The following is an 8,881-nucleotide window of genomic DNA, read 5'->3' as shown; positions in this document are numbered from 1 at the left end:
CTTGTTTACACTAACTATGACTAAAGATAAACAAAGTGAACTAGAACAGAAACAAATAAACTTGAAGAAAGAATGCAACAAGCACATGCCACATAGGGTAAACAACACAACTCTTTTTATGGTTTTTAATTTTAGAAGAACACAAATATGAAATAAAAGAAAAGAAGAAATAAGAAAGATAAACTTGCAAAGAAGAACTTGATAAGTTATGGAATGCCACAAAAACTCCAGACAAGGGTGGTAATTGATGTTCCTCGATAAAAGAATTAACACAAAAAAAGATCAACAACCCAGGGTAGATGTCACACTAAGAATGATAAGACCAATGAATTTTGCCACAATCATAAGAGATTAATAAGAAATAATTTTGGCAATAATTTTCTAAGTTCTCATTAAACTGATATGAAAACATTACATAAGTTAGCCTATTTATAGGCAAAGTTACAAGACATTTAAAGGAAAAAATAAGCAACAACTAAATAGGAACTTATAATAGTCTTTTAAACAAGTAAGAACAAAATAGCATAAAAAAAAAATTAACACAAAGCTTTTCAAACTAGTTGGCAGAATTCCATTGAAGAGGAAGCTTGAAACCACACATCCAAACAGGAAGAAAACCTTCCACAGATGGCAGCCCCATGGTGGATGAATTTAAAGAAGAAAAGTGATCTTTGAAAAGTCAAAAAGTTACTTCCTTAGTTAATAGTGATTCTGCCAAAATCTTCCTTAATAAAAAGTGATTTTTCCTTTAATGAAAAGTCAAGTTGACTTGCCACACTCGCACACATACAAGGAAGACTTCCACACACCATCTTAACTTGGTCCAGGTCCAAGTCCAAGTCTTGTTTGGCCTTTAAATCTCTCACCAATTAGGCCCATATGCCAAGTAGGCTTCCCAAGCACTTAGGTTTTAACTTTTGTACACTAAACTATTCTAGGGAGCCCCAAACATGCCTAATAAGTGCTCCCAGCATGGAACTAATGGGTCATCCATCATCTACCAGCACATATCAATAATTATGTATAACTTCATGAGATATATATATATATATATATATATATATATATATATATATATATATATATATATATATATAAGCAATTATCTAATTAAAATACTTCTTGATGCATGAGTGCATATGTATTTCAAATAAGTTCTTTAAAGAAACCATTTGTTCGTTTCTAATCACCTTATAAACACAACTCTTAACTTCACTTACTTGTATTCCCCAAACTACCACCTTTAGGGATCACCTTCTTAGTGTCTTTACCTCAAAATCTATAAGATATAACAGGATTTTCACTAATATAATAATATAGTTGAAAAAATGAAATAAAAAAAAGCATTATATGTTGATCATAGGGAAGTCAATGTCCAAAGTCCTCTTGCATTATTTACGTTGCTATATACGCTACTATTCATGCAACTTCGGCTACTAGAAGTCCACTTCAGTTACTGAAGCTAGAATTCATAGCCTGTGATTTCTAACTTAGGTTTTGTCCCATTTTGCACTCTTAACACCAAAACCAAGTTTCATTTACTTTTTCAAGCTATTACATACTACAATGATTATAAAATAATTTGATTAAACTTTATTTAATCTAGATTTATGATTTTCCTAACAAATTTACCCTTTTCTAACGGAGGTCCATTCTACTCAAAACTCTCTTTTAATCTCTCTATATTTTCTATAAAACCTTAAGGAAGTAGAAAGAAAACTCTAGGGTTTGCTAGAACAACATTCTTCCTCCTAGCTTTTCCTTGAACCTTAATTAAAGAAAGAGAAGAATGAAAGGATCCCAACATTTGTTTGAAGTTAATGGAGAGCCTTTTGATGTTAGAATAGCTTTGGGGTAAGAAATTTAAGGAAAAGGAGAGAAAAGAAGAAAGAAGGGGCTGTGGGGAATCAGTGATTGGGTAGGTGGGAAGCAAGAGGGTGAAAATGGAGACAAGTTGGGATTTCTCTACTTTTATATGGAAAAGGAACATCAAAGTTTCTTGTGATAGAAACATCTCACTTACCTAACATTTCCTTTACTTTTTATTGCTAAACTTATCTCTCATCCATCTTATGATAAATGTTCCACTCCGACCACAAATTCCAGCTAACCTTGGATGGCAGGCATTATAATATTAATGAAAATTGTAACACCCTCCCTGTAGCAACTCCGTACATTCTACTATTCCCGTGACTAGTGCCGGACTGGACAGCTAGAACGTTCGAAAAAATATTTAAACTAAAGTGAGGAACCATAATTAATTCAAATATTAATAAGAAAAATTTAGGAAAAATTTTAGAAATAAAATACAACCAAGTTAAATGAGCTGGTGCCCTAGCGATGGGTAACCTAGTGAGAAGTTGCGGTTCTCGCAACTAGGAGCCCTAGACCCGGGAAAAAAATTATAAAATAATTATTGGGACTCCAGAGAAGGGTCATTGAGGTTCCTATGGCATTAGAATGCCAAGAAAATATTTAGAAAAATTTTTCAATCGGTACAGACAATTTTGACCCGTTAAGCCAAATGAAGGGCATTTTGGTCATTTCGTCTTCAGAGATGATTTTTGGCCGACTTGTCCAGTTAAGTAAATAATTATTATGATCTAAAATATGAATAAATATTGTTAAAAATTGAATTAAAAATGGGTAGGAGAGAAAAGAAAAGAAATTGAATGAAAACTTGAATTATGACATCATAATCATGTCATCAAAAAGGGCTCCACCAATCACATGTTAACAAGCACTCTTAAACTAATTAAAAAGGAAAGGAATGAGTTAAAAATTTAACAAACTTTCTGCTCTTCTTCTCCAAATTTTGGCAGCCCTCTCCCTCACCTCTTTCAACCTCCATGAAAGCTTCCTTGTAAGCTTGATTTCTCCCTTCATCCCACCATAAAACCCCATCTTCCTTTCACAAAAGTTGGTCATCACAATTTGTGCAATACTTGGGCAGTAAAAAGAAGTGAAAATCAATAAGTTTTTCAAGCTTGGATTGGCACACAACAAGGTTAGTGCCCAATTTATTCTCTCTCTCACTCAATTCATGTTTAAGGACATGATTTAAGTTGAAATTGCAAGTTTAATGTATAAATTGAACTTTGAGAACTTGGAGACTTGAACAAAATTAGGGTTTGCTCATGAAATGGTATATGAACATTCTAATGGTCAATTAGTGACCATTTGAGGTAAATTGACCACAACTTGGAGTGAATTTTAGCATTAGAAAACTGATTTGGTATGCTACCTAGTGAAACCAGCAGGTTTGGATGTGAGTCTAGCTTGTTTGGACAGCCATAACTTGGGCTGTGTAGGTTCAATTGGTGTTTGGCCAATTGGACATGAAACTAGACACATAATGGCATAAATTTGGTGAAGAAACCATACCCATAAGACCAAACCAAGTGTACCAAAAACTTGCCCCAATCCAGGTGTCCTGCAACCATTTTCTGCAGAATGATCAAATGAACAGTGATTGTTCATTTAGCCATAACTCAGTGTAGAATGGCCCAATTGACCTGAAATTTTACCAGCAACAAGCTAAGATATAGACCAACAACTTTCATGAAGAAACCCACCCCAAATTATGACCAGAACCTATCCAACAAGGCAGTTACAGTCACTATTCACTGCACTATAGATATGGTCAGTCCAGAAAAATTCCAATCCGGCCAGTTATGGTTTTTGGACCATAACTTGAGCTACAAAACTCTAAATGGCGTGATTCAAAAAACGAAATTCAACTAGACAAAATAAGGAACAACTTTCATGTTTATCATTTTCCCAAATTCCCACAGCAACAGCAACTAATGGAACAGTAAAGATTGGGTATGAAAACTGAAAATTCTGCTCCATTAATTTTAAGCTTAGAAATGGTATTTTTAACCAATACCAACAAATTTTGAATGCAAAATGTGGTATGTTGGGAGTGTTAAAACCAATGTACCTATTTTCTATGCAAAAGTCAACATTTTTGTTGACTAATGAAGGGAATAGTAACACCAAAACTTGAAATTCAAAAATTGTAAAATTCAAAAGTATCAAATGCCCTAGTATACCTAAAAAGATTGGTTTGGATAGTTTGGCATGCCAATAGGGTTCAGTTAGCAGTACTGCACATGGCATTATACCATTCTGTGATTTCATGGCTTTTAGCCATTCTGACATTATGTTGATACTTGGCCTTGTGCCTAATGTTATTACAGCTTATTAGCCGCTCATAATCGAGATACATATGTGACCGATGGTGTGACGGCCCGAGGTACTTGATACCCAGTGCCAGTTTACCCGTTTATCCAGTCCAGTCGTCCAGTATAGGTTACTTGGGCAACCAAAAATGAAAGTGGATAAATTTAAAGAAATAATGAATATAAACAATACAAAATAAGTACGACTACAAATACTCAACGAAAATTTATTTACAATGAGACATCAATACATTCACTACATATTTATTTTCTGTTATTTCTTTTTATTTTATTATTGGCACCACTAAGCATTATTGCTTAGCGCGTTGCTTTTGCCACGCATAGGTTCTGGAGATACTAATCGAGAGCCCAGTAGACCACAGACTGGGTGAGACCTCCTGCAGCTTTGCATAGTGTCCATGTCATCTCACCATCTTCCGTGCATTGGTAGGACACTAGGTTTCATTTTGGTATTTTATAAATAGCTTTTATTTTCTCATATGTAATTGAAACTTATGTAATGTATTTTGGTATTAATGTATATAGTGGAAATTGTGTTTGTGAATGGAAAAGTGAATATTTATTTATGACTTTTACATGATTATCATATGAGATGAATGATTGAGAAATGGAAATGTTGTTAAAAAACATATTGAGATTTTGTTGATGAAATGGAGTTTGGGATTGATTGGAAATGATTATTGGAAGTTTTTTTCACAGGTTCCGAAGAACTGTTTTTTCCATTTTTAGCCGGTACTCTGCCGGATTTTCTATAAAATTTTCGGAACCTCAAATAAATTATAATTTCAATAAATGACTTAAATGAATTATATTTCATAAATTATATTCAAAACTATGATAAAAATAAATTAAGGAAGAATAAAAATGATTGAGATAAAATAGAGTGTTTCGGTACACCGTGTGACATATCTTACTCGGATATACTGTAGACGGGTAAGGGGTGTCATATTTAGTGGTATCAGAGCACGGTTTAGGCGTTTCTAGGCCTAGATTGAGTCCAAACCATGCATTGCATTTGTAAAAGTCGAGGTGACACTAATGTAGATCTGTTTATCTTTGTTATTTTGAATAGGATATGGACCCTACATCTCAGAGAGCAGTTGAGGAAGAAGTGGAGAGTCATGCTCCACCTGCAGCATGAGGCGGGGGTAGGGAGAACTACTCCGCCACTCAAGCGAGCACCTTTCGGCCTCCACAGGCCATGTTCCAGCAAATGGCCGAATTCTTCAAACAAATGGCTGGGGTAATGCCATCACCACCACCACCACCACCTCCACAGCAGAAATCACACCTAGAAAGACTAAGAAAATTTGGAGTAGTGGACTTTTTTGGCAAGAGAGAAGATGATTCTGTTGCAGCCGAAAATTGGTTGAACAGAACAGGCAGGGTTTTAAAACAACTCCACTGCACTCCAGAGCAAAATCTAGAAGCTGCTGTTTCTCTGTTGCAAGATGATGCATATGAATGGTGGGATACGGTGTCGATGAAATCTGACGAAGTAATAACTTGGGACTTCTTCCTCTCTGAATTCAAGAAGAAATATGTGGGTAGTGTATACGGAAGAGAGAAGAAGGAATTCATTAATCGAGGCAAAAGGCAGTTGTGATGGCGAGTATGAAAAAGAATTTATTTGATTAAGCCGCTATGGGAGGGAGATAGTCCCTAATGAGGCCGAAAGGTGTAAGAGATTTGAAATAAATGACAACATAAAGATTATGATCACTGCCTTGGGAATCACCGACTTCACCAAGTTAGTGGAAGCTGCAATAAAAGTTGAAAAAGTAAGAATAAGTAAGCAGACCAAAAGAGAGAGACAGCAAAAGAGGGGCCCAGGTCAGTCTAGTTCATCTCCTGCATCTGGGAAGAAGTTCAAGGGTCCACCTGCACAGAGTTCAGGTCAATCACAAGGTCGAGTCGGTCTCGGGGCCTGGGCCACGATTTACCCCTAGGAGAGGTCGGTCCACACCATCGGTGGGCGCTCTCGAGGATGGGGTTCAGGGGACCAGCCCCAGCATCTTTTGCATGTCCACATTGCCTGAAGTGGCATAAGGGGGAGTGTTGGAGAGTGACTGGTGCCTGCTTAAGGTGTGGGTCGACAGAGCATCAGCTAAGGAACTGTCCATGCAGAACTACTACAGCTGCTCCAACACAAACAGATAGACCTGCTCCTGCACCACAAAGGGGAAGGAAATCTGGCAAATCTGAGGCAGTGGGACCATCACAGAGGCTCAGTATCGAGCCACAGAGAGGCACGAGTAGACCACCTGCCAGAGCCTATGCCATGAGAGCCCAGGAGGAGCAAGATGCCCCAGACATCATCAGGGGTACGTTCTCCCTCTACAATACATCTGTGCATGCATTAGTGGATCCAGGATCCACTCATTCATATATCTGCATCAACCTACCTGTAGAAAGGGGGATACTAGTAGGGGAGAGTGACCAAGACATTCTGGTCACTAATCCGTTGGGCCACAGTGTAGTGGTAAACAAAGTGTACAAGGGTTGCCCGTTAAGGATTCAGGGGTATGAATTCTCGACAGATCTAATTGAGTTGCCCTTCCACGACTTTGATGTGATTTTGGGAATGGACTGGTTGTCACGTCATCAGGCAATAGTTGATTGTAAACTGAAGAAGATTTCTTTGAAAACTCCTGAGGGTAATGAGATCACTGTTGTGGGTGAAAGGACAGATTTCTGTCAATGTTATCTCACCACGATTGCAAGAAGAATGATGAGAAAGGCCGTGAAGCCTACCTAGCACATGTGGTGGATACTAGGCAAAGCCGGATCTCAGGTGACATACCCACAGTAAAAGACTTCTCAGATGTATTCCCTGAAGAATTGCCTGGTTTGCCACCAGAAAGGGAAGTCAAGTTTGCTATTGAGACACTGCCGGGTACAACACCCATTTCCATTTCTCCTTATAAGATGGCACCCACTGAATTGAAGGAGTTGAAAACTCAGTTGCAAGAGTTGCTTGATAAGGGGTTCATACGCCCCAGTGTGTCACCATAGGGAGCTCTGGTGCTGTTTGTAAAGAAGAAAGATGGGACTTTGAGGTTATGCATTGATTACCGGCAGTTGAATAAAGTGATAGTGAAGAATAAGTATCCGTTGCCTAGAATTGATGATCTGTTTGATCAGTTGAAGGGAGCAGGAGTATTTTCTAAAATTGATCTCAGATTAGGGTATCATCAGTTGAGGGTGAATGATGCAGATGTGCCAAAGACTGCATTCAATACCCGATATGGGCATTATGAGTTCCTAGTAATGCCATTTGGCCTAACAAATGCACCAGCAGCATTCATGGACCTTATGAACCGTATCTTCCATCCATATCTAGATCGGTTCGTAGTGGTCTTTATTGATGATATTTTGGTGTATTCTAAGACCAGGGAAGAGTATGATGAACATTTGAGGATTGTTCTGCAAACCTTGAGAGAAAAGAAGCTGTATGCTAAGTTGTCAAAGTGTGACTTCTGTTTAAATGAAATTGCATTCCTTGGACACATAGTGTCAGCTGATGGGATTAGAGTGGATTCCAAGAAAATAGAAGCAGTGATGGAATGGAAGCCTCCCAGAAATACAACTGAGGTCAGAAGCTTCTTGGGGCTAGCTGGGTATTACAGAAGATTTGTGAAGGGATTTTCCTTAATAGCTGCTCCAATGACCAAGTTGTTACACAAGAATGTCAGATTTGACTGGAATGACAAGTGTCGCACAGCTTTGAGAAGTTGAAGGCTATGTTGATCGAGGCACCAGATGTGCTGACAGTGTCAGGAAAGGACTTTGTGGTCTATAGTGATGCCTCTCATAATGGGTTAGGGTGTGTATTGATGCAAGAGGGGAAGGTGATCGCTTATGCTTCCAGGCAGCTAAGGCCACATGAATAGAATTACCCTGCCCATGATTTAGAGCTTGCAGCAATTATCTTCGCACTGAAGATATGGAGGCATTACTTGTATGGTGAAAAGTGTTACATTTACACAGACCACAAAAGCCTGAAATACTTGCCAACCCAGAAGGAGCTCAACCTTAGACATAGACGATGGATTGAGTTCCTGAAGGACTATGATTGTGTAATTGACTACCACCTGGGAAAGCAAATGTAGTTGCAGATGCTTTGAGCAGAAAATCCATCACAGCTTTGAGATCATTGAATGCCCATCTATCTTTGGTTCGAGATGGAGCTATTTTGGCTGAGTTGCAAGTAAGGCCAAACCTGCTATAGCAGATTTTAGATGGGCAAAAAGCAGATGAAAAGTTAATGGCTATTATGAGCAAAATCTCAGAGGGAAAAGCAACTGACTATGAAGTGAAAACAGATGGGTGTTTATATTACAAAGGAAGACTGTGTGTACCAGATGATGGGGAATTGAAGGCCAGTATTCTAAAAGAGGCACATTCTAGTGTTTATGCTATGCACCCAGGAAGTACAAAAATGTATCATGATTTGAAGCTTCAGTATTGGTGGCCTGGTATGAAGAAGGACATAGCTGACTATGTTACTAAATGCTTGACATGTCAGCAAGTTCAGGCAGAACATCAAGTTCCATCGGGTTTGCTGCAGCCTATATGCATACCTGAATGGAAATGGGATCGAGTCACCATGGATTTTGTAAGTGGTCTACCTCTCACCCAGAAGAAACATGATGCAGTATGGGTGCTATTAGATA

Source organism: Hevea brasiliensis, chromosome 15 (genome assembly GCF_030052815.1).
Source record: "Hevea brasiliensis isolate MT/VB/25A 57/8 chromosome 15, ASM3005281v1, whole genome shotgun sequence".
Lineage (NCBI taxonomy): Eukaryota > Viridiplantae > Streptophyta > Magnoliopsida > Malpighiales > Euphorbiaceae > Hevea > Hevea brasiliensis.
This window is presented reverse-complemented; position numbering follows the sequence as displayed.